The 26,471-nt window shown below is 37.5% G+C and overlaps 1 protein-coding gene across 1 annotated transcript in view; it reads right to left on the reverse strand.

The window, feature by feature from the left end:
• The window catches only part of CNGA1 (cyclic nucleotide gated channel subunit alpha 1), a 45,414-nt gene extending 19,880 nt beyond the window's left edge, over positions 1-25,534 (reverse strand). Inside the window, exon 1 of the mRNA XM_043972642.1 lies at positions 25,405-25,534. The gene's annotated coding sequence lies outside the window, so the exon portion shown is untranslated. The remainder of the gene's footprint in view (positions 1-25,404) is intronic.
• Positions 25,535-26,471: the final 937 nt, after the last annotated feature.

Below are 26,471 nucleotides of genomic sequence, written 5' to 3' on the forward strand. Positions count from 1 at the left end.
ACACCCTTCAGAGAAATTGAAGAGATATTTTGAGAGGACTAAGTTTAGATTTTATCTTGTGGAAAAGACATTTGGAAGAGAATTCCTGAGGGGAATTGTGAGTCTTTAAAAAAATGAATTGTTTAACTGTGGTTCCGGTATTTTAGAAGAGTCAGAAGTCACTTTTACATGCTGGCTGTGACCTTCCTCATAGACAATACACTGTGTGTGTGTATGTATATATATATATATATATATATAAATACTGTATATGTGTATGTATATATATATATATAAATAAATTCATTTATATATATATATAAATGCTTTGAGTTATTTGTTATATGATCAGTAAAATGGATGTTTAGTTAAAACCTATTATTTTAGGGTCTGAGACTGAGAAAGGAAAGTTTAACAAAAAGTAGTTTCATTTTTTTATATGGTGGGGAGGAGACTTGGAGCTAATTAAATAAATAATGAGAAAGATTGTGCATTTTAAATACTTTCTGTAGTAATTCCTATTCTTACTAAAAACTGCCTTTTCACCCAGTGAGATGATTAATAAGATAATAAGTCAACTGGCAGGTTGATGTAGGGCTTTGGTCTGTTTACAACTGACACCGCCTAGAGATGTAATGTCCACACCCTATACCATGTACCCACACACTCATTGATGGGATTGCTACATATAGGTTAGCATAAAGTTACACTACACATCAGGGTTTCCATCTGGGATTTTTCATTTAATTTTATCCTTGTTCCTTTTTAAAATAATTCCTATGAATGTTTTCTCTCTCATTTTCCATTTTCTCATTTCTTTTGCAATATAGGATTAGAAACACAAAGCCCATAGCAGCACTGCTGCAGATTAATGTATTACACAGCAGGAGTGATCAGAAGATGATCATGATGGTTGCTATCTTCATAAGACTGTGCATAAGATTACTTTGAATACCAATCTTATGTTTTGATGCATATTGATTGTATTCAAGTATGGTCTCACTGTTTGCTCAGGTATAAACTACATGTTTAATTCATAGATGAGCGTCATTGGTATGCTGAAATTTGTCATGTTGAGAGGCAGTGTGATGTGATAGACAGAGAACCAGCCTTGCAGCCAAGGTCCTACCTCTGACACATCCTGCCTGTAGGAACCTGGGCTAGGCCCTCAACTTCCCAGCATCCTAGGCAACTCTCTAGAACTGTATGAAGCAAAAATGGTGGAGGAGCACCATAGGAACTGGAAGGGACCTTAGAGGTCATTTCATTCTACTCTCTTATTTACAGAGGAGGAAACTGAGGATCAGAGAGATTTAGCGATTTGCATAGGCTCGCAAACCTAATAAATATCAGAAACTGGATTTCAACCTTTGTCTTCCAGGCTTCAAGTCTAGCATTCTGTTTACTGTCATGTATACACACACACATATGCACACACATGTGTAATATACAGATACAATATAGGCATATAAACACATATTTGTGAATATGTATGTGTGCGTGTGCATGTGTGATTTCCTCCCCAGGAGTCCCTACATCAATGAAATAATAGGACCAGGCTCTATTTGTATGCTTATAAGGCAGGTCTGTGGCACAGTAGATAGAGCATTGGGCCTAGAGTTAGGAAGACCTGAGTTCAAATTTTGCCTCAGACACTTCTTGACAGTGTGACCCTGAGTAAGTCATTTAACTTCTGTTTGCCTCAGTTCCCTCAGCTGCCAAAAATGAGGAAAACAATAGCATCTGCCTCCCAGGCTTATTGTGAGGATCAACTGTGATAATATTTGTAAAATGCTTAGCACGATGTCTGCCACATAGTAGGCACTATATAAATACTTATTCTCTTCCCTTATCATAGCCTAATTTTCAATTTATGATTTAATCAGTTGTTTTCAGTCATGTCCTACTCTTCATGACCCCATTTGTGGTTTTCTTGGCAGAGATATTAGACTGGTTTGTCATTTCTTTCTCCAGCTCATTTTACAGATAAGGAAACTGAAGCAAACAGAGTTAAGTGACTTACCCAGCATCACACAGCTAACAAGAGTCTGAAGCCAGATTTGAACTCAAGAAGATGAATCTCCCTGACTCCAAGCCTAACACTCTATCCACTGCACCATGTAGCTACCAAGTAGTTAAGCTAAATGACCTCCAAAATTGTCATGTATCTTCAATTGTAGATATAAGGTTTTGATCACAAAGAGAAAATACAAGATATTTTTACCTCTACCCCCTTTATCAACATGAAATACATTTCCAAACCTCCCAGGCCTAACTTCCTGTATTTAACAGCAGAGGCATATCAAAATTGCGGGTATAAATCAAATAACTTGTCACTATCATTAAATATTAATTCATCTGCCCATGGGCATTTATCATGTATAGTAATTGTAAGAATAACTCTGGTGTCTAATATCATAAAGTTTATGGAATCTCCTTCTTTCTTTCAGCAGCAGCATCCATCCCTCTCTCTCCTTTATACCTTCCCTTCTCTCCACAGGCCCCCCGCCCCTTCCCCATCTGCTACTCCTTCCACTAATGCTGCTTGTGGCCCTTTCTGACCTCTGGACTCTCCTGATTCTATTTCAGCTCTCACTTGTTGTTTTAAATAGGAAGCGTTACTTTAATCCCACCTAGTTCTACCCTCCTGCTACCTTAATTTCTGTGTATTAGGAAGGAAGAACAGACTGGGAAGACACTTCAATTCCTGGCATTCAGAGAAAGTTGTAGCAGAGCTGGCATGCAAACCCAGGACCTGCCAGTTCTCTTTCCCCTGTACTGCACTGGCTCTCAGATAAGTACTTTACATATAAGATGCTGTCCCTCTCCTAAAAATATAGCGCACACTTATAAAATAGTACAAAGCACTTCCCACAAGTCAACTTTATGAAATAGGTAAGTTTTGTTTATTTTACCAGACCTGTCATTTCATTGACAAAGGAAAATCCTAGTAACAGAAATTTCTTCTATCACTGAAAACTGGTAGCTGTTCTACAATTTATAGTCTTAGAAAGTAGCTTAGATTACTTAGAGTCTAAGTGACTTGGCCAGGGTCACAAAGGCAGTATGTGTCAGAGACAGGAGTTGAACTCAGGTCTTCCTGAATCACAGGCTGGATCTCTAGCCACTATGCCAAGCTACTTCTCCCAAGCAGTACAGCTATTGTTTCCATCTTAGAGATGGGGAAACTGAGACTCAGGGTAACTGAATGATTTACTTAGAGAGATGCTTTCAATAAATGTAAGAGCTGCTACTCAAACCTAGATCTTCTGACTCAAAGATGTCGGCTCTTTCCATTACAACATATTGTCTCTCATATACAATGTGGCTGTAAATATGTAATTTAGTTGAGTCAGAAGAAATATATACACATAATAAAAATAATCAATACAAGTAACAAGCAAACAATATGGCAACAAATAAATGTTGCGGGAGTTCGAGAGGCAGACAGAGAAAGAGTCAGAGATTGAGAGACAGAAAGAGACAGAGACAGAGAGATTGAGAAAAAGACAGAATACTTCCAGCTATGGTAGTCACGATCAGATTAGCTATGTCTTGAAAGATAAGTAGATTACAACAGATGGAGAGGAGAAATAAAGACTTTTTGAGGAGAATGGGTGAACAAAGACACAGAGGTAGGAAAGTTCAAAGCCTTTTCCTGACAGAAGTAAATAGAATGGTGCAGCTAGAGGGGAAGATTCATATAGGATTGGTTGTGACTGGATACAGTATATGTCTGGAAATGTTACACTGGGGGATAGATTGTAGAGAGCTTTCAGTGACGGGCATGAGTTTGAACTTTGTCCCGTAAAGAATAGAGAACAAATGATGCTTTTTGTAAAAAAAGGGTAACAATGAATCTATCTCTCTGTCTCTCTGTTATTTTAGGGAAGCTCACTGTCAAAGTCAAAATGCTGAAAGCTAAAATTAAATCCCATCAATTATCATTTGTAAATTAACAAATTATAAATGGACAAATTAAAATCATGTTTTTACCTATAGAATGACTAACATAGATCTTTGGGGCGGGGGGGGGGGGCCGACGGGACAATGAGGGTTAAGTGACTTGCCCAGGGTCACACAGCTAGTAAGTGTCAAGTGTCTGAGGCTGGATTTGAACTCAGATCCTCCTGAATCCAGGGCTGGTGCTTTATCCACTGCACCACCTAGCTGCCCCCTAACATAGCCCTTTTGATTCCTTTTCTGCACATAACTTATGGTCTGAGAAAGTCACTTGGACCACTGAGAGGTTATGTGCTTTACCCATGGTCCTACAGCTAGTATGTTTCAGAGGCAAAATCTGAACCCAGATCTTCCTGAAACCAAGACCAGCTCTAATTCATGTCAATTCATAATTAATTCATTATTCATTAATTCATATTAATTCTTCTCCCAAGAACTCTACGTAGCACCAGAACATTCATTGTCTTCGACAGGAATTCATGAGAGGTCTGTGTGACATTGCCATAACCATAGCAATAACAAATTGAAACTTGTATATGTTGTGCAAAACACACACAGGAGCTTATCTTGTTTATGTCTAAAACCCTGCTGGTTTCCTCACGCATTGTGGACATACTTTTCATTTTCTTCTATACCCTTGCATCATCTTCTCCCATATGCTAATTTCCTTTTGAAATTTAGCTCCCTGTGTATGAGAGAGATCAAGCTAGAGAAAGAATTGGCATCTATTTGCTCTGAATGAATACTTAATGAATATAACATCTGTCAGTGTTAGGAAGCATTTCTCATTAAGATCACATTAACCCACTGTTCTATACTTGATCTGGAATCAGTACAAGTCTGTGGTGTTTGAGGTCAGACTTTCAATGGGATCTGATTTTACTCTACTCTGTGTTTGGTAATAATTCTTTAACAAAAAAACAGACATGTGTTGGCCCTTTGTTTCCATTAGCATGTCCTCTGACATTTCTTTGCTAAATGTCAGTTCATCCCAATACTGAAACATTCAGGATTTGCAGATGAAGATTTTAGGTAGCCCCAGTGGCTCTCAAAGACACCATGCCAAGAGGGGTCCTGGACCTAGTTTCTAGGCTTCCTTCCCATTCAGGGGATTGTCTCTCCTATTTTCTGAGAAACTGTGTCAGGTTCACACCCTGGTTCAACATTCCAACTTCTTGCTCAGCTCATGGTTGTCTGAGGTATGTTACTTCTCCTGAATTTGACAAAGATCTCCGGGAATCTTTGAAAGTGCTTCTGACTCATAGGCATGTCTCTTTTAATTCCAGGGTCCAGAGAAGTTATGTTGCTAGTGCTGGTGATGCTGGGAGCACATGTAGAATAAAAGTGCCACATTAAGACACTGTCTCTTACCCCAAGGGGAGAATAGCAGTGTGACTATGATCATCAGTCTGGGAAAAATTTCCCAGAAATGGAATAGACTCAGGAAATCTGCTGGAAAAGTTTCTTGGGTATTAATTAGAACTAGACTCTGATACTGACACTCCTTATTGGTGTAAAGGCATATGGGATAAGAATGGAATAAGAACACTAATAAAAGTGCTCTAATTTTGTTGACACCCTATCCTGCTTTTGATGTATTCAGACATTTGGTGCATGACTTTAGGGAATCCACAAGCTCCTGGTTGCTTATAAGTCCAAATCCCCTGATCTGGCATTCAAAACTGTCTAATTTTGACCCCATCCTACCTATAAAACCTTATTTCCCACTATCTCTCCACACTGAGAAACCCATCTCTCCAGTCAAGACTGTTTTCTCACTGATCTTTCAACACTCCATGATTACTACAGACTTTGTCCTTTCATCATACCACTCCCCCCATCCAGATTATCTTCTTCTTCTTTTCCCATTCAAAAATTAACTGATCTTCAAGACCAGCTCAATTTTCACCTCTTTCATGAGACTTTTATGGGATTTACTTCAGCCCTTGTAGATGTTGCCATGTCTGAACCCCTATAGCATTAAGCATCACTCATCTAAGCATTCAATCATATACCACCTTGTCACTGACTTATCTATCAAATACAACCAATGACACCAGAGAAGGGTTACCTACTTTGTGTGAACTACATGAGAGATACTCTCAGTGTTTTGAGGCTTTAGGATTGCTGTGTACCTTGACCTATTATATCCTCAAGATTGTTTATATAACATAGGGGTCATTTTATTTGATTCCCCTGATTTACATAGTTAAAGCTTCACATTCACTTACAGTGTAATGCTCCACTCCTATTATATTATCCCTCACAGCTAATCCAAGGTGCTTATTGTATAAAAGGCTCATACCTACATTCACATTCTGGGTTACTCCATCTAAGACTTTGGGCCCCAAATAGTGCCTGTGACTTTCCCTAATGGTAAATACTCTGGCATCAATAGCTATGCCACTACCTATCTCAGAAGTCAAGGCTTCTAAGAACTTGGGGAGATATTTCAAAACATTATTGTACTATTGTTTATGTAACATCTACATTATATTGTCAGTTTTTATATGATGTAAGGACTTGAAAGACAATAAACTCCATGGGTTTTTTATTTACCCATTCTCCTGAGAGAATAAAAATATTATTGTTTACAATACAAATGATAAATTATATTTATACATTAAATAGTGTCAATAGTCAGCACAAATTCAAAAAAGCAGCCTGTTCCAGGATTATGAAAACACTTTGGTAAATATTTCAGTTGTAACACTTGTAAAAAGTAAGCAAGGTTTGTGTGAGATTCCACTTGTGAAAAATAAACCATATAATTAAAAATATTATTAATGGTAGTGTTTATAACACTCTCTAATCACCCTTATTTGTGATAAACACATATTGTTCGATCCTATGTATTGTCAGAAATCTGAAGAGGGTAAAGGGATTCTTGTTTTTGTTTTGGTGAGGCAATTAGGGTTAAGTGACTTGCCCAGGGTCACACAGCTAGTAAGTGTTAAGTGTCTGAGGCTGGATTTGAACTCAGGTCCTCCTGACTCCAGGGCCAGTGCTCTATCCACTTAGCCACCTAGCTGTCCCTGGTAAAGGGATTCTTAAACTGGGGTTTATGGATGGGGCTATGGATAAAATTTCAGGGGATCCATGAACTTGTGTGAAATATATATATATATATATATATATATATATATATTTCACTGACATTTGGTTTCCTTGGTAACCCTATGTATTTTATTTTATGTTTTTAAATACATTATTCTGGAAAGAGGTCAATAGGTTTCACCAGACAGTCAAAAGAGTTCATGACAAAAAAAGTTGAAGAAGCCATGAGATAGGAAGATATTCATTTCAGTTGGGTGGATTAAAGTGGGTTTTTTGAAGGAGTGTTATGAGATTGGGCCTGGTGGTCTTGAGAACACCATAAAAGTCTCCCCTTAAGAGAGGTTGTAGCTTACAGAATCTTTGCATGGAAATTATTATTATAAGATTAGACCTGATGATTTCCCCTTAATGTAGGCTATAAACTTATAGAACACACTCATGGAAATACTAACAATAATAATTTTGAAGTTTACTATAGCTGTGTCCCCCAAATAATACTTTGTCTACCAGCATCTTTTTTTTTTCTGATAACCCCCCAAATAATATTTTGCTCTGACCTTTAATATGCATATCAGCCAGCACCAGAGGGCCACCAAAAATCAGAGTATAAGAACCCTACTCTCCAAAGGGTACTTTGGGGCACCCTCTCTCTTCTAGCAAGAGCACACTTTTCCATTGGAGAACCTTCTTCCTGGGCTCCCCAATGCATAGAGGCCTTTATGTGAGTTATACTCCATGTTGGTGTGGATGCCTGAAGTGGTTGTCAAGCCCTCTTTTTTTTTTCTCTCCTTCTCCCTCTTCCCCATTGTTTGCAATAAGGCTTTGCATTGAACTGATTCCCAGTGTTTTACATGTTATTTTCAGTGTCTGCACTCAGTAAAGGGTTATTTTTCCTGACCTCTATGGCTGACCCACAGGCCTTTCCTTAGACATAAACTGTGTACCTAGATAAGGACTTAACCCACAGAGAGCTACAACTATATTATGGGAATATGGCACTCTAAGCCCAGTTATAGAAAGCAAGGGTCAATAGGGGAATACTACATCCTCTCAGGAGGACTCCCTTATGCCAGAGGACTGTCACAAAACAAAGAAGTGGCAACTAAATTAGATTGTAACAAAGGCATGGGACTTCAACAAGGAGAGATTAGGGAGGGAAGGAGAAGAAAATATTCCTGAACACAGAGAAGTGGGAAAGAATACAATGAGAGGAAAGGATAGAGGACAGTCCAACTTTGCTAAAATATTTGAAGGCATATATGATTAAATAAGGCTAGAAAGGATATACTGGAATCAGATTGTGGATGTCCCTGAATTCCAGAAGTTTATATTTTATTTAGTAGAAAATGGGAAGGATACTGACAGTTTTTGGATAGAAGAATGACATAATCAGAATAGCACATTAGGAAGATTATCTGTTATAAAGGATAAATTAGTGAAGGAACTAATTGGAGGTAAGAAAACCAATTAGAAGAGTATTATAGTATTCATGGTGGAAGTGGTAAGAGCCTAACCTAGGACAGTTATAGTATAGTATAGTAAGAGGTTGGATTAGAGAGATATTGTAAACATAGGATTGCTAGAACTTGGAAACTGGATGAGGTAGAGCTGAAGGAGAAAGAATACTCAAATATGACTCCAGGGTTATACATCTGGATGAATGGGAAGTTGGTAGTATCATCAATGGGAATAAAGAAGATAGGAGCAGGACCAGGTTTAAGAGGAAGATGGAATTTTTATTTGCATTTGAGGTCTTGGCAGAATATCCAGACAAAGGTAGCCTAAGAACAATTGGAAATATAAGAGTAGTGCTACGGGGAGAATGGAAATAAAAGTGGAAGATTTTGGAGTCATTTGCAAACATTATGGTAGAGTGGAAAGTGATCAGAATTTGAAGACAAAGAACCTGCATTCAAATACTATCCTTGACATTCAATAAGTGTTTTCTTGGGCAAGATACTTAACCTTTCTGTGCCTCAGGTTCCTCATCTGAAAAAAGAGATGGCTGGATTAGATGATCTCTTTCATCTGTTGCCGCAGAATATATGAGATCACCAAAGAAAGTTTATCTAGAGAAGGGAATATTAACTAGGATAGAATGTTAGCTTCTCCCCAATTGAGAAATGGTCAAAGGATATAAACAGGCACTTTTCAGGTGAAGAAATCAAAGCTATCTATTGCCATATGAAAAAAAAATGCTCTAAATCACTACTTATTAGAGAAATGCAAATTAAAACAACTCTGAGGTACCACTTCACACCTATCAGATTGGCTAATATGGAGAAGCTGTGGAAAAATTCAAACGCTAATGCATTGTTGGTGGAGTTGTGAACTGATCCAACCATTCAGGAGAGCAATTTGGAACTGTTATGGGACTGTTCATACCCTTTGACCCAGTAATACCACTACCCTCATAGAAGAGGGAAAAGGACCCACATGTATGAAAATATTTATAGCAGCTCTCTTTGTGGAGGCAAAGAATTGGAAATTGAAGGAATGCCCATCAATTGGGGAATGGCCAAACAAGTTGTGGTATATGAATGTAATGGAATACTATTGTGCTGTAAGAATCTTAGCTTCTACTCACTTTTAAGGGTTGATAAAAGGATGAGAAAATATCAAGAGACAGAGGACAAAAAGATCGATCACAGTAAGGAAAACTGAAGTCAAGGGAAGAAAGGCTTTTAAGAGGGAAAACACAGAGGAAATACTCAGAGACAAATGCTAAAGAGAAATCAGTGAGGATGAAGACAAGAAAAAATCCACTGGATTTAGCAGGAGGATATTGAGAGGGAAACTGTTCCAAAAAAGTGATGGACAGGAAAATCATAGTGCAAGGGGTTAAGAGGTGAGTGAGTGGTTATATTATATGTGGAAGCACTGAGCATAGACAACTCTTTCTAGACATTTGGCAAAGATGGTGATAATAGATATATCAAAATAGCCTGAGAGTTAGCCTGTATGGTATGTCACAAAATTTTAGTTTCTTATGCAATCTCCTTTCTTGTTCTTCTTTGCATACTGAAATATTCCTGTCTATTGACTATTATTAAGTTCAAAATTTTTAAAAATCACAACCTTTATAATCACTATCAACAAATGATATTTACTACTTGTCCAGTGGAGCCATGAGATTAATGAAGAATCCACATAAATAATGAGTCAATATGATGGGAAAAGTGATTGGAATTATACATGAATAGCAAGTCCACAATGGTGAACGTTAATCTATAAATATCCATCTACGAATAGTTGTACATACATTAAAGACAGTTTCTACTTCTATTAGGCAAGCCATATTGCATCTCTGAGTCTCAGTTTCCTCATTTGTAAAAGGGGGATAATAAAAATCTGTAGCACTTACAGGTGCTATGTTCCTCTAAGCCCTACATCTGCTACTGTGGTAGAGATCCAGGGCAGAGTTTAGGACAAGCAGGGATTTCTTTTGTTGTGAACTTTTGGGAGGACACAGATGAGAGTCAAACAAAATAGACAGGTTTGGGCAGGTTGTGATATGTATCATAAATCTGGGAGTTTGGGAACTCCCAAATCAAAAAGGTCACAAATCCCTTTGAGCATTGAAAGTACTTATTCCACACAAAGCTGATGTGAAGATGAAATGAGATAATCTATGTAAAACATTTTGTAAACATTCAAATTTACAATACTTCCATTAGAATATTTGGAAGTATGAAAGCTTTATTATATGAATCAAGTAAGACAAATATGAATATTTTGTGCATGAAACGATGGTGGTTATATTGTTTTTAAAATGTTCTATTTTTTTATGAAATATCATCACCCTCCTCATGAAATGGTCCTGAGAAAATTTTTTTTAAAAATTGAAGTTTGAAATTTGAAGTCTGAATTATTTCTGCATGGTTTTAATAAATGGCTAAGGCTGACAAGTCTGGAAAATTATAGATGTTTAAAAAACAACTGGGTTGTGCAGTGGATAAAGCACCAACCCTGGATTTAGGAGGAACTGAGTTCAAGTCTGGGCTCAGATACTTGACACTTACTAGCTGTGTGACCCTGGGCAAGTCACTTAACCTTCATTGCCCCACCAAAAAACAGAATGAAACACTGAAGTGTCCTGGTTGATTACTTAAGTTCAAGAGCTCACTGTCTTTCCTCTGCCATCTTCCTGTATATGATTAAATAGAACATATTATGTGGTTTTTGTCTGCCTGTCATGGTCCTGAATTTTCAAAGAGAGCAATGCCACAGAATCATATACATAGTTAAATAAAGTACCCTGTGAATTGGACATGGGTCAAGCTGTCCTGGTTGATTGAGAGAGAGAGAGAGAGAGAGAGAGAGAGAGAGAGAGAGAGAGAGAGAGAGAGAGAAGAGAGAGATGACCTGGAATGATTTAATTATAAAATGTATACTTTAAAGGGAAATGGTGTGTTTCATGTTATTTTTAGTTTGTTTAACAAAGTCAGAAAAATCATTATGGTATCATAGAATATGATAAAATCTTAGAATTCAAAGTACACTTAGAGGTCATCTAATTCAACTTTCTCTCAACATAGAAATCCCTTCTACAATCCAATTCAATTCACCAAACATGTATTAGTCACGTAGAATTTGTAGGACACTGTAGGTTACTAACATAACAGCAGCTATCTTTTTGACCACTTCCAGTAACAAGAAAACTTGTGGCTCACAAAGTAGAGCATCATATTTTAGTATATCAGTGGCTGTTAAAAATCTATTTCCCTTACAGATTATAATCTCTTTTAAATGACCATGTTAGCTTGATAAACATTTAAAATAACAGTATGTGGAGAAATGTGTAAAATATTTTTTTTTCATACTACAACACCCAAACATGAGAGTCAAATGATGGCATATCTGACTCACCATTTTAAGCAACAGACCTTCAATTCAAGATAAAACTGTAATTCTTTCACATCATTTTTTAAAAAAAGAATTTTGCCCTACATTATTCAATCACTATTTAAAAGTAACCATCAGCATAATTTTTAAAAGAATGATTTTAATGTAGCCATGAGTAATTATTAAATAGCAAATATTTTAGTTGTTATGCTATTTATAAATGGTAATACATAATACTTGTTTCAAGTATAATTTAGAAGCATATGCCCTCCAAAAAATCTACAAAAAAATCTTCCACTAAATCTGTTTGAGTCATAGTATATATTGGGCAACCCATTAAATCTATTTGCATGTTGAATTCTCATTAACATAAATAGATGTCCCCACTGAGAGTGACCCAATTTCCTAAGAATACTAAAGGAAGAATAATCTCAGATTCACAGGTAAAAAGCCCAATATAATATTTAGTAAAAATAACATAAGTAAATTACTAAAATTGGGGTAGGTATTTTTTTTTATTTTAATAGAGGTCCATAACCCATTAGAAGGAGAATAATCAGTTAAGGACCAGATACAATTAAAAAGCAATTTAGTATAATTTCCGGGCCCCCCCCCCAGGAATTATAAACCATTCAACTCACATAATGTTGATACTATCTTATTTACTTTAAGACATACTTTTTTTAAAAAAAGCTACATATACTAGAAATTTATGGCTTCATATACAATCCTCTTTTATCTTCTTGTTTATTGATGTTCATCAAATTCATGTTCAAAAATGTTTTTTAAAAATATGAAGCAAAGAATAGTCAATATTTCAAAAATGGTATCTACAGCAGACCACATATTTCTATCACAAAACTGACTGAAGAATGCAAAGAATACAAGATACCACCATATTTATTGTTTATTGACAATAGAAAAGTATTTTGAGAGAGCAAAATTGAGTCTTAAGTACTTTTTTCCAATAAGATGATTCTCATTTAAGTGTCAAAATCACACAAGATTCTTTAATAGATGCAAAAACAGAAACAAATTTGTTTGAAAAGATACAATGATATCAAGCAAGGCAAAAGATGAGAGAAGATGCCCTAAGGGAACTTCTCATCACAGAATGGTTTGCCACTGTGATGAGGAATGTCCTGCAAAATCCAAATATAAGAGGGATTCCCTATGGTAAATAATCCCATGTGCTCCTTACTGCAGGTCACATTGTGCTGATTGGATCATATTTATCAATAATATAGAGGCTCTTAAAAGGAGTTTCACCACTACTCAAAATAATTCAGCCTAAATGTTTACCAAGAAAAAAAAACATTAAAATAATTAAAATGTCTATTTTGAGACTTCACATTGTAGGACATTCTCACCACTGGAACCACTCAGAAGTAAATCTTACAAGCCTAACTTGTACACCCATATACTGTGTGCTTTCTTGAATGGGGCCAAGATCATCCATTATCTTTCTAGGATGCCAGCATCTACCCACCACTACCAGTTGATCAATGGTTATGGACTTCTATGTATAGGCTATACCCAGGATAAAAGGAGCATCCAGATACCCCAAAGCAAACCTGCAGAACCTCTGTTATCAAAGGGTTAGGGAAAGAGATCAGATCTAAATATGCTCAAAGTAAAAGCACCATGAAGAGGCTAAAATGAGGCATCATTCATATTAGAGGACTGGACCAGAAATGCTTGACAAAGAAGGCCCAGACTTCAGGATCCTACCTTCCCACTTCCTTTTCCAACGTTTTCCATACCTTTGGGGGTGGGGGGTGGGGGGAGAATGAGACATTTCTCTGGTGACTTTCCAAATATCCACATAAATTCTTTATTTTGAATATTCTAATAGTTTAAGTCTTTTCTCCCCTTTTTCCTTATCCCCAACACAGCCTATATATGAGAAAAGATGATTTTGAAGCTGATTAGAATCTTTGTTTTATGTAGTTAGAAGAACCTGGGTTAGTTTTTAAAGAAATGAGACAGAAAACTTCAAGTAGAAAAGTCTACTGGACATCGATTCCAATTGTAATATATTGTATTGCCTTGCTAACCTTCCACACCTTTGGTTTTCTTCCTTTGAGTACATTTAATATCACTTCCTGGATCCTTCATCTTAAGGAACAGCCCAGGCTAGCCATGTTCACTCCTTGATCCCTCTCTGGGCTTCACTTTTAACTCAGATTTCTTTCTCCAGCAGCCTTCTCACTCTGGAAGATCCCTCTGCCTCCAAGGCCCCATCCTCTGATTGGTCAGTTCCTCTTGTGCTCTCTATTTTAAGGAAGGCCCCAAGCCAACCATGTTTTTGGTTGTTGTTTTTTTTAGTGAGGCAATTGGGGTTAAGTGACTTGCCCAGGGTCACATAGCTAGTTAAGTGTCAAGTGTCTGAGGCCTCATTTGAACTCAGGTACTCCTGACTCCAAGGCCGGTGCTCTATCCACTATGCCACCTAGCTGCCCCCAAGCCAACCATGTTTACTCCTTCATTCTTCTCCACCCTCCACTCCTGACTCTCAGGTCTTCTTTCTCTACCATGGCTCAGCAGGAGTACTTTTTCTCCCCTCCAACTCTTCTCTCATTAAAATGTAAGCTCTTTCGGGGCGGCTAGGTGGCACAGTCGATAAAGCACCGGCCCTGGATTCAGGAGTACCTGAGTTCAAATCCGGCCTCAGACACTTGACACTTACTAGCTGTGTGACCCTGGGCAAGTCACTTAACCCCCATTGCCCCGCAAAAAAAAAATGTAAGCTCTTTGAGGGCAGAAGCTGTCTTTTTGTTTGTATTTGGATTTTTAGTGCTTAACATATCTTCTGGTGCACAGGAAGAGGTTAATAAATGTTGGCTAACTGTCAATCAGTTAGTCAATACACATTTATTAAGTGCACACTTATTTGGCATTTTCATCCCTAAAGACTGGGGGTACAAAGAAAGACAAAAAGTCCTTGCCCTCAAGGAGCTTACAATCTCATGGGTGAAGACAACACAGTAAGTATATGTGGGGGGTGGGGGGGAGAAGCTGAAAAGTAAAGGGGCAGGGGGTGGAGAAAGGTAGGGTACCTGATAAAGGGGCATGATAAAGCACTGCAACTAGAAGGAAAATTATGAAGTATCTTACCTGGGCCCTCTGCTGAAATAAAGGATCTTGGTATTCTCTTATGTACACCCTCTATAATCAAGAGGAGAGAGGGACCCAAGGGGCAGGGAGTACTGAGTAGGTATCATCTTGCAAGAAAATGAGTGTCTGGAGACCAAATTAGTTGTTCTTTCTAGAGAATTTTCAGAAGTTCCAACAACTCTAAAAATTCTTTTATGCAGTTACTGCATGCTTTACCTATTAATTTTGTTATGTCCCAATTAGCCACTCGATGTAAACCCAGATTTAAAAAATAATATTTTCTACATGTAAGCATTTACATGATTGTTTCAGCTTTGAAGTCAATTTAAAACACATGAGTTACAAAGACTTTTTTTCTTTCTTTTTTTTTTGTGGGGCAATGAGGGTTAAGTGACTTGCCCAAGGTCACACAACTAGCAAATATCAAGTGTCTGAGGCCGGATTTTGTCTGAGGCTGGATTTAATGAGTTACAAATACAAAGGACCTATCAGCCCACTAACAATGTAACAAGAATGTAGATAAATTACTTTTTAGACAAGATTGTAAATTTCAGCTCTTGAGCTTTCCATAGAATGTTTTTTAAAAAAATATGGATAAGTGAATAAAACTATTATTTGAATCACAGTATGTATTTATTACCTGATATAAGAAAACATTTTCATTAATGGCTCATAACAAATGGTTAATTAAAATGCCTAAAGTCTAGAATATGACAAAATATATTTTTTTGGACAGATAAAGCAGACAAACAATGTGCTCCTTCTAAAAGTGAACAGAGGGAACAGAACAGGCTAGATTATGTTCAGGAAATTACAAAGCATTCCAAGTTTACTCCTAAAATAAAATCCATCTTTTTTCCATCTGAATTTATTTAAATTAATTTTTTAAACCAGCAAAAAGCTGTCTTCTCTCTCCCTACTTTCCTCTCTCCCAATTAGGAAAGAAAGAAAAGAAAACTCTTCACATTGGCTATATACTATATATATATGTTACTGTGTCCTTCCCTTCTCTATCAGGAGCTGGGTAGCATATTTCATCAAGTCCTCTGCCATCATGGCTACTTAATTCTGAGTGATCAGAGTTCTTAAGTCTTTCAAAGTCGTTTGTCTTTATCACGTTGTCATTGAATAAATTGTTCTCCTGGTTCTAATTTCAGTCTTTATCAGTACATACAAGTCTTTCCAGATTCCTCTGAAACCATCCCCTTCATCATTTCTTATAGCACAATAGTATTTCACTTTTGCTACTGTAGAAAGAGCTGCTAGAAATATTTCTGTGCATCTTCTGAGTTGGTTTTGTTTAGGACTACTTTCTCCTTACTTTCTCCTACCTTTTATTCCCCCACCTTCCCTTCTTTCCTTTCACTCTAGTTCCCCTGCTGAATGACAAGTATTTCACCACCCAACTGTGTTTGTATTCTTTTCTCCTTTGACCAGGTGAGATAAGAATGAGGTTAAAGTGTCACACATTCCCTCTCATTTCTTGCTTGTTCGCATAGGCTTCTACTTGTGCACACTGTGTGAAAAAAATTCCCCCCATCCTTCTTCTCCCTTCCATTCCTCCTTCCCTGCTGAGTATATTCCTCTTCTTTTGCCTTTCCATTCTTCTTTTGGGATCAAGACAAAACAGAACCACTTGCATGCCCTCTAATTTAACCCTGCTACTCTTGAAAACAGTGTTTCTGAGGGGACATATATATCAATTCCATATATTAGAATGTAAACAGTTTGTCTTTATTTAGTCCCTTATTGTTTGCTCATGTTAACTTTTTTATGTTTCTCTTAACTCATTTGTATTTCAAAATCTCTACATAGTTCTCATCTTTTAATCAGGAATGGTTGGAAATCCTCTATTTCATTAAAGAGCCAATTTTTTCTTCTGTAAAACTATACTCAGTTTTTTCTGGGTATATCATTCTTGGCTATAAACCCATATTATTTGCCTTCTGGAATATCATATCCCAAGTTCTCTGATCCGTTAGAGTGATGGCTACTAAACTATGTGCAATCTTGACTTGTGGCTTTCTTTCTGACTGCTTGCAGCATTTTTTTCTTTGACCTGGGAGCTCTACATTTTGACTATTATATTCCTTGGAGTTTTCATCTTGGAGTTTCTTTCAGGAGGTGACCAGTGGGTGCTTTTGTCATGGGGTGCAGAGCACCCCAGAAGTTCTCTGGGGCACATCAAGGAACCTTCTCCTTGAGAAACTAAACCAGAGGACAGATAAAGCCTAAAGAGATAAGCGGAACCAAATGGGACTGAGCTAGCTTCAGATTCCCACCCTTCATTCTGGTCTCCCTTACCCTGGGGAGATAAATTTGGGTGTGGCTGCAGCCTTTGTGTCCTGAAGAGGGATCCATATTCACCCCTTACCCAATTCCTCTAGTCACTACCAGTGGGGGATGGTCCTCCACTCCTCACCCAATTCCCCCAGCTACCACCAGTGGGGGGGTCCTCCCTCACTAAAGGAACTTTCCACAGTCAAATGGTGACCCCTCTCCCCATCAGTCTTCTATAAAAGTACCTACCAGTCTCCTGCTCGAGGAGATTGGTACCTCCGAGCCACATGCTTTGTATTTATCTCCCCATGAGAAGTCCAAAGATGTCTGTCATGGTTTCCCTTCCCTCCCCCCTTCCCTTCCCTTGCCCCTAAATAAACTAGCACCTTATTCTAACTACTTTTGTGTGCAAGAGGGTGTAATTCTTTTTTTTTTTTTTTTTTGTTTTTTTTAGTGAGGCAATTGGGGTTAAGTGACTTGCCCAGGGTCACACAGCTAGTTAAGTGTCTGAGGCCGGATTTGAACTCAGGTACTCCTGACTCCAGGGCCGGTGCTCTATCCACTGTGCCATCTAGCTGCCCCATGGGTGTAATTCTTTAAAGAGGAATTCCTAAGAATCGCTACCCCTAACCCAAACCTGTAAGCCATTTCCCCATTACACTTTCAAGTTCTATTTTGCCCTCTGGTTCTAGGAGATCTGGGAAGTTTTCTTTTATTATTTCTTGAAGTATTATGACTAGATTATTTTTTTTAGGCAGGTTGCCCATTTGAATTTTCAGGTAGTCCAATGATTCTTCTTATTATCTCCTCTCTTGATGTTTTCCAAGTCATTTCTTTTTGCTATGAGATACCTTATATTTTTCCCCATTTTTTTTCAGTCTTTTGACTTTTTTGTTGTTGTTGAGGCGATTGGGGTTAAGTGACTTGCCCAGGGTCACACAGCTAGTAAGTGTTAAGTGTCTAAGGCTGGATTTGAACTCAGGTCCTCCTGAATCCAGGGCCAGTGCTCTATCCGCTGCGCCACCTAGCTGCCCCTTGACTTTGTTTTAATATCTTATTGTCTCATCTAGTCATTAGCTTCTATTTGGGCCAATTCTAATTTTTATAAAATTTTTTGCCTGAGCCAAGTTTTGTATTTCTTGTGACAAGCTTTCTTCTATTGCTCTCATTAATTTTCCACTTTTTCCCCCTCTGTTATTCTCACTTCATTTTAAAAAAACATTTTAAAAATCTCTTTGAAAACTTTTGCTTCATCCATTCCAGTAACTCTAGTTGAACTTGTGCCCAAGCTATGTCTTTCTTTGAGGCTTTGCTTGTAACTATTTTGGAGTCATTCTCTTCTGGGTTTGTTTTCCGACCATAATGACTTTTTGTGGTGGAATTCTTTTTGTTTGCTAATTTTTCTAGCCTTTTTTCCTCACATCAGACTTTATTCCTTTGGAAGAAATGATGATCTGGTCCTGATATTGCTTTCTTGGGGTATGGAGTATAGTATTATTCTAGGATCTCAGACTGGGGGCCTACAAGCTTTTGGTGCTCCCAAAATGAACTGGCCCAGGGGAAAGTCTGATTTCTGCTATCATGATCAGATTTCTACAAGTTCCTGAACTAGTTTGTATTCAAGCAACATGCCTGTGGACTTGCCCCAATGGGTGTTACAATAGACTACTGTGGGATTCAGTCATTATCAGCCAACTGAAGAGCTCTGCTGATTCAGAGTTTTAAAATTATAGACACTCCTTTGGTCTGAGTTTCCTGTTCTGGTTTAGGCTTCAGACTTGGCTGGGAGCTGGAACAGAGATCCTACTAGGCTGAGTCATGCAGCTTCTGTTTGCTTCTGAATTTGCCTCTCCGCCAGTACAGAGTAAAAGGCCTATAACCATTCCTCACCTTGGAATGCTATCCCTAGGTATAGATCCCTTCCTCAGTCTACCCTGCAGCTGTGACTTAGAACTGGCTAACAAGTAACATAAACACCAATTTGCATCTATTCCTGCATCCTACACAAGTCTTGACCCTTCTAGCTTGATATGGACCTCTTTCTTGCCCTGGTACACAGTCTCTCCCTGAGCTATAATGAATTGTATGGCTATTTCTGGATAAATTCTTTCTCCCTAAGGTCTTTGGTCAATCACTCATTTAGTCAACTAGCATTTATTATGTGTCTACTACCTATCAGGCACTGTGCTAAGCACTGGGAATGCAAAGAAAGGCAAAAGACAGTCACTGTTCTCAAGAAGTTTATAGTCTATAATATGGAAAGATACTTTGCATGATCACACATGTATCACCTATATCAAATTGCTTATCATTTCAGGGAGAGGGGAGGAAAAGAAGAAAGAGAGAATCTGGAACTCAAAAATTTTAAAAACAGGTGTTAATTTTTTTTTTTACATTTAATTGGGAAAAATATTATTTTAAAAAATAATGAGTTTGTTACAATACACCGACCTCTCCATCTGTTGTCCTTTATTGACATGGGCTGGAAAAAAAAACTATTTTTTCTTGGATTTCCCAATCAGGAGTCAGTCTTGTGTGTTTCTAGATCCCTTTGAAGGAGTTGGGATAGGAAGAGTTCAACATATTTCTGCTACTCAGCCATTTTGGCTTCACCCTCAAAATCCACTTTTATTTTTAACACCCGTACACTTTTAGTTTTGCTGTAGGTCTCCAAGTCATAGAAAATTATAGACTAAAATACTGAAATTATAGTTGTCCAAAAGTCAATAGCTAGACATATGTTGGACAAAGATAAGCTGAAACATATCCCAGAACTCACAATCTAGGAGAAGGATCTATACTTTCATAAATGCAAAATAAAGCCTATAAGAGGTCTAAGTCCATAGGGGAAAGATCATAGACTAAAGGCATCAAGAAAATTTCGATGGAGAAGATGGCATATGAGTTGAACTTTAAAAGAATACATATTATATATGCCTCTAACTAAAGCAGGGGTTCTTAACTGAGAATCCATGGACTCTGAAGGAGTCTATGGATAGATTTCAGAGTATCCATGAACTTGAATGGAAAAAAAAATTATATCTTTATTTCAATATATCTGATTTACTTTGTAATCCTATGTATTTTATTTTATTCATTGGAAAACATTCTTTTGAGAGGGGGTCCATAGGTGTCACTAGACTGCCAAAGGGGTCTTTGATGCAAAAAGTTGTTAAGAACCACTGACAGAGGGTGTGAGTACAATGCTTAGAGAAAACTATCCAATAGGAATTAAAATTGTGAGCAACTTTGTAGGTGACATAGCAGTGTGAGAATGTACCTACACTACAGTTAGCATTTAAGGAATAGAAAGGGCAAATAATAACCTTGGCAGAATGTTTGTAGTGGATCAGATGCATGTAAATAACTTCCAGGGCATACAAAGAGTGTGGCTACATTGCTAGAGTTTTCCCAGGTGTTTTCTTTCACCTGGACTTGACTATATATCTTTCTCATCATAATGACCTATGAGAAGGCAGCCAGGAAAACAGGGATTTGTATCCCTGTATTTGTATTTCTCATCCTCTAGGTTTCTTGTGAACAATGGTGGAGCTAGATATCTCCCCCAGTGGTATGCTAGTTTCTGGTTAAGGGCTGAGTGCATAATGATAAGGCAATTCAGATACCATTAAGAATGCATTTATGATACTCTGATTGGTCAGATTACCCTCCTCCTTCCATCCCCACATCCCTCCTCCATAGCTGTTAGCCCTAAGGGCATGTAGGAAATCAATCATGATAATCACAAGAAAAGTTAACACAGGGTATGCTGTATACAGCTGCATAATTAATTACCCAGTTTATAAGCAATTTGTGCCAGTACACTAGTTTAGATACAATTATTTTCTAGCACTGAATAATCTTAACATTTAATCCCAGAACTAGAGTTCTTTCTTAAGATTTAGCAATGTTCTGAACTGATGATGAGTGAGATGAGCAGAACCAGAAGAACATTGTACACAGTATCATCAACATTGAGTGTTGACCTACTGTGATGGACTATATTCTTCTCACCAATGCAATGGTACAGAAGAGTTCCAGGGAACTCATGATAGAAGAGGATCTCCAAATCCAAGAAAAAAAAAGAAAGAAAGAACTGTGGAGTATAGATGCTGATTGAACCATATTATTTCTTTTGTTTTGGGTGCTGTTGTTTTTTTTTTTCTATTTTGAGGTTTTGCATCACTGCTCTGATTCTTTCTCTTGTAACAGGATTAATGCAGAAATAGGATTAATGTTATTATGTGTATATATATGTGTGTGTATATATATATCTATATGTATATGTATAGAGATATATAGATATAACCTATATCAGATTACCTGCTGTCTAGTGTGGTAAAATATGAAAGTTTTTAACAGTCGGTTAGGATAACTGAAAGACGCCAGTTTTTCAAGGACCACCCTTTTGGGGAGGAGATGAACAGTCTGCCTGCTGCGCATGTCAGACTGCCTGCCGGGTACAGTGCGCCTGCTGCGCATGTCAGACTGCCTGCCGGGTTTTTTGGACTTCCGGGATGGAGAGTAGGAGAGGAGCCTTTTTTTTTGCCTGCTTGGCGGGACTCCTGACGGCGCGGCACAGACTCTCTCTCCAAAGGTGGCCTTTTTTCGGTTTGGTGAGTTTTTATAAGGAATATAGACTAAGCTTAGACTTAAGACGATTTGTATTGTGTTTCTACTTTCCTATCCTTCTAATCAACATCACCTTGTGACTATCATAACTATAAATAAAAAGGTCTATCTAGAAAACCAAAAGCTGCTTCCATTTACTAGTTTGGGAGATAAATTAAGGGAAAGGTTAAGTAGGGGAGATTTATGATCTAATATCCAATTTTAAATCTCACACTAGGGGAGGGGGGAGGGAGGGGAGGGAGGGAGAAAAATCTGAAATTGTAAAGCATGTATAAACAAAAGTTGAGAACTATCTTTACATGTAACGGAAAAAATAAAATATCTCATAAAAAAAAAGATTTAGCAATGTTCATTGAGGAAAAGTTGTAGAAACTCCTTTATGAATCTGTTATTTTTGTCTATAGAACATTTTGTGTGTGTGTGTGTGTGAGGCAGTTGGGGTTAAGTGACTTGCCCAAAGTCACACAGTTAGTAAGTGTCAAGTGTCTGAGGTCGGATTTGAACTCAGGTCCTCCTGAATCCAAGGCCAGTGCTTTATCCACCGTGCCACCTAGCTGCCCCCTTATAGAACATTTTCTATGTGGCAGAAAGGCCACTGTATATAGAGCTCAGAAAAGTACAGGGGTCAGAAGATCTAAATTCTTGTACTATTGCTGCCGTTTCCTAAAAGAGTAACCAAGAATAAGTCATTTCATCTCTCTGAACCTTTATAACACTTATAAAATGGATGTAATCATTTCTCCCTACTTCAATGGGTTGTTCTGACAATCAAATGATTTTGCATATGTGAAAGTGGTTTGAAAACTGTTAAGTACTTTATAAATGTAAAGTACTCTTAGTTTCCCAAGTCATGACATTTTTCTGAAGCCATGCATTTCATTTTAAGACTCTTATCTACTACCTAACCAAAACGTTAGTTAATGAGAGTCAGAGCCTATAAGAGTTATGGGATTTAGAGTCAGAAAAAAAATTTAAAGGTCACTTAATCTTCTTATTTTACAAATGGAGGCATAGAGAAGTAAACTATCCGAAAAAACTGTCCAAGGGTACACAGATAGTAAGGAGGAGAACTAGGATTCAAACCTTAGACTTCTAACTCTACATCCCATATACTTTTCATTCAACCATAAAGTTAATTAAGGGTTTTTTTTTCCTGTTTATGCTTCCCATTCCAAAACTGTAACCACTTATGAGGCTATTATTTTCAGCAAAATGTGACAGAGCAATATTTCTTCTGACACTTCCACAGGCAAACTGAAACTCTGACAGATACAAAAAGGGACATTGCAATGCTATGAAAACGTGTCAAATGGCACATCAGAAACCTGTCTCAGGTGTTGGGTGACTTGTCACCTTATGAAGAAAGGCTGAAATCTTTCTCAGATATGTCCTTGTCAAAGGACAGGAAGAGAATTTTTAACTTTATGTAAACAATATAAAACAAAAATATGAAACAGCTAACTTCAATTATAGAAAATTGACAAATTTTCCACATGCAAAATCAGCACAACTAAGATAAGAAGGGAAGATGTAAATTGGGGAAAATCCATGCATCAAATACTTCTAAGAAAGGCCTGATATCCCAGATATGTAGCGAACTAACATAAGTATTTAAGACTAAGAGCCAATCCCCAGTGGATAAGTGATCAAAGGATAGGAACAAACTGTTCACAAAAGAACAGCAAATTGGGGGCGGCTAGGTGGCATAGTGGATAAAGCACCAACCCTGGATTCAGGAGTACCTGAGTTCAAATCTGGCCTCAGACACTTGATACTTACTAGCTGTGTGACCCTGGGCAAGTCACTTAACCCCCATTGCCCCACAATTAAAAAAAAAAAAAGAACAGCAAATTATAAACTACCATATAAAAGACTGCTCCATCCCACTAAAAAATTAGAGAAATGCAAATCAAACAACTCTAAGGTTTCACCTCATACCCACCAAATTGGCAAAGATGACAAAAGATAGTAATTGTCAATGTTGGAAGGTGTCATAGAAAGATAAACACCCTAATACACATTTGGTTGAGCTGTGAATCAGTCTTACTATTCTGGAAAGTAATTAGGAACTGTGCTAAAACAAAACAAAAATTGACTAAAATATCTGTACTCTTTGATGCAGAGATTCTACTTCTGGACATAAACCCCAAGGATGTGAAAGAGAGAAAGTTCCCATTTGCACCAAAACATTAAAATAGCACTTTGGTAGCAGAAAAGAACTGGAAATCATGAAGATATTCATCAACTGAGAAATAGCTAAATAAATTGTGGTACTTGAATATAAAGGAATATTACTACACTATGATAAATCACGAATGTGAAGAATACAGAGATGCATGGGAAGACAGATATGAACTGATACAAAGTAAAGTAAGCAGAGCCAGCACAAAAAAAAAATGAACATAATGACTATAATAATGTAAATGCAAAGAACAAAAAACACTCGATACTGTATAATTATAATGATCAACCTTGGCCCTGAAGAAGAAGAAAATGCATCTCTTTCCCTTCTTTGCAGAATTATCTGGGTGCACAATGTTTCCCTGTGCTAAAATAAACAGCATGACTATTTCTGGCTACATCCTTTCTCTCCAGGGTCTGTAGTCAGTCAATCAGTTATTTCAAATTTATCAAGTGTCTACTGTCTGCCAAGTATTGTGCTAAGTACCCAGAATACAAAGAAAAGCAAAAGACAGTCCCTGTTCTCCAGAAGTTTACAATCTAATGAGGAGCTAGTTATGGATATGGAAAATTGCATATATTGTCCTATTCAATTGATGTATTGTTTAGTTTTGTTGAACTGTCTCTTTTTCTCTTTTTTATTCCTTGTTATGAAGGATGGCTCTCTGAGGAAGGGAAATAAAGTATTTGAAAATAACTGTGATACAGGAACAAAAGATAATAATAAAAACTTCTTTAAAAAACCCCACCTTCCATAAGAAAGCCACATTTATGAGGACCTAGGTTCAGATCTCAGCTATATCACTTGATACCTGTATGACCTAGGCTCATCACTTAACTACTCTTGGTTCCTCAGTTTCCCCATTTTTAAAATGAGGGGGTTGGACTAGATGATCTCTTAGGTTATTTCCAGCTCTAAATTAATGATCCTATGATTTTGCATCAGACTGTCATCATGCTTCAAAATACTGAGTAATAACTTCTGAGAGCACCTGGCAAACCCTAGAACTGAAAGTTTTATAGCCCTGAATAGAGAACTCCTCCTGATGATAGCAATACTCTAAAGTTGTCACTGGGAGAACATTCCCTCAATATCTGTGGCAAATAGAATGATTATATTCAGCAAATGAAATAAGTATTTGGTGAAGTCAGTAAGGATAGAGCACTGATAGATAGCCTATTATGCTCAGAAAATGTGCTGGGGGAGGCGGGTGGGGTGGGGAGGGAGCACAGCAGGAGAAGGGGGGATAGAATTTAAATGGGTAAAAGAATGTCCCAACACCTCTGAACACATCAGAACAACCAAGTGCACTCGTATTCATTTCTGGATTTTACAAGTATGCACCTTACCTTTGGCTGTTGCGTCTATAATTGCGTTCCTCCCAATGGTTCTCAGAATCCTTTAAGTCAGCAGCTTATCCATGTCAAACAAACAGACACATCCTGGAAATCCAGACATTGTCAAGTTTCAGGCACCCAGTTCTTTAAGAATAAATTTCACATCTCACACTTCCCCTCCCCCTCCACCAAACAACCACAAAAAAAAAATTAGTTCCCTGTAGAATTCCAAGGATAAGGACTGGTTCCGTGTGCTTGCCGGAGAAGGATTTTCATGAGCCAGCATTTGAGGATTTAGAAATGGATGATAATAACCGCAATCAAATCATCATTATCCTTCCTTCACCTGAGCTGGTACTTAGGAACACAGTGCATATGCATGCAAGTTAACAAGAGAACAAGACAACACATCTTTTAAAATATTACAATTAAGAAACCCATAGCAATCTTATCTCATTCATTTCCTTATACTGATGCAATGCATGTGATTCTGAATGTTGACTCTAAGACTTCGCTAATGATAGCCATCTGCATTCAATTCTGAAGTACATTATATTTTCTTATAATTTTATGGAATAAGTCAGATATGTATGGACATTCATACATGATCTTTTTAATGCTGAATATGTGACATGTCCCTGAGGGACAATCTAAATTTAAAGATTATTTTGTACATAATAAAAACAGAGTAGATAATGGGCCTGAGGATACCCAGAAAAGTCATTCATCTCTGGATATACAGTAAGCGTTACACCTCTCCTGCCCCTATCCTGAGCTAACGTTATCCTAATGACTTGAATACAGGTCAGATCTTCAACCTACAAAAAAGAAATTGTGATGGCGATTATTACAGATATCCTACATAACTCCAGACTAAAATCATATGCAATGTTCAGTGAATCAAATCGATTTTACTTTGGTCTTTCTGCACCAGAAAGGGAGATATACTTCTTTTGTTATGCCCAAATAATGCATGTGCAACACCAGTTCTGCTTTTTGGTTCATTATAAAAAGTTTCAAATAATTTTCTTTCTCCAAATAATATGGACACGACTCCTTTCAATGCATGACTCCAATAT

Source organism: Dromiciops gliroides, chromosome 6 (genome assembly GCF_019393635.1).
Source record: "Dromiciops gliroides isolate mDroGli1 chromosome 6, mDroGli1.pri, whole genome shotgun sequence".
Lineage (NCBI taxonomy): Eukaryota > Metazoa > Chordata > Mammalia > Microbiotheria > Microbiotheriidae > Dromiciops > Dromiciops gliroides.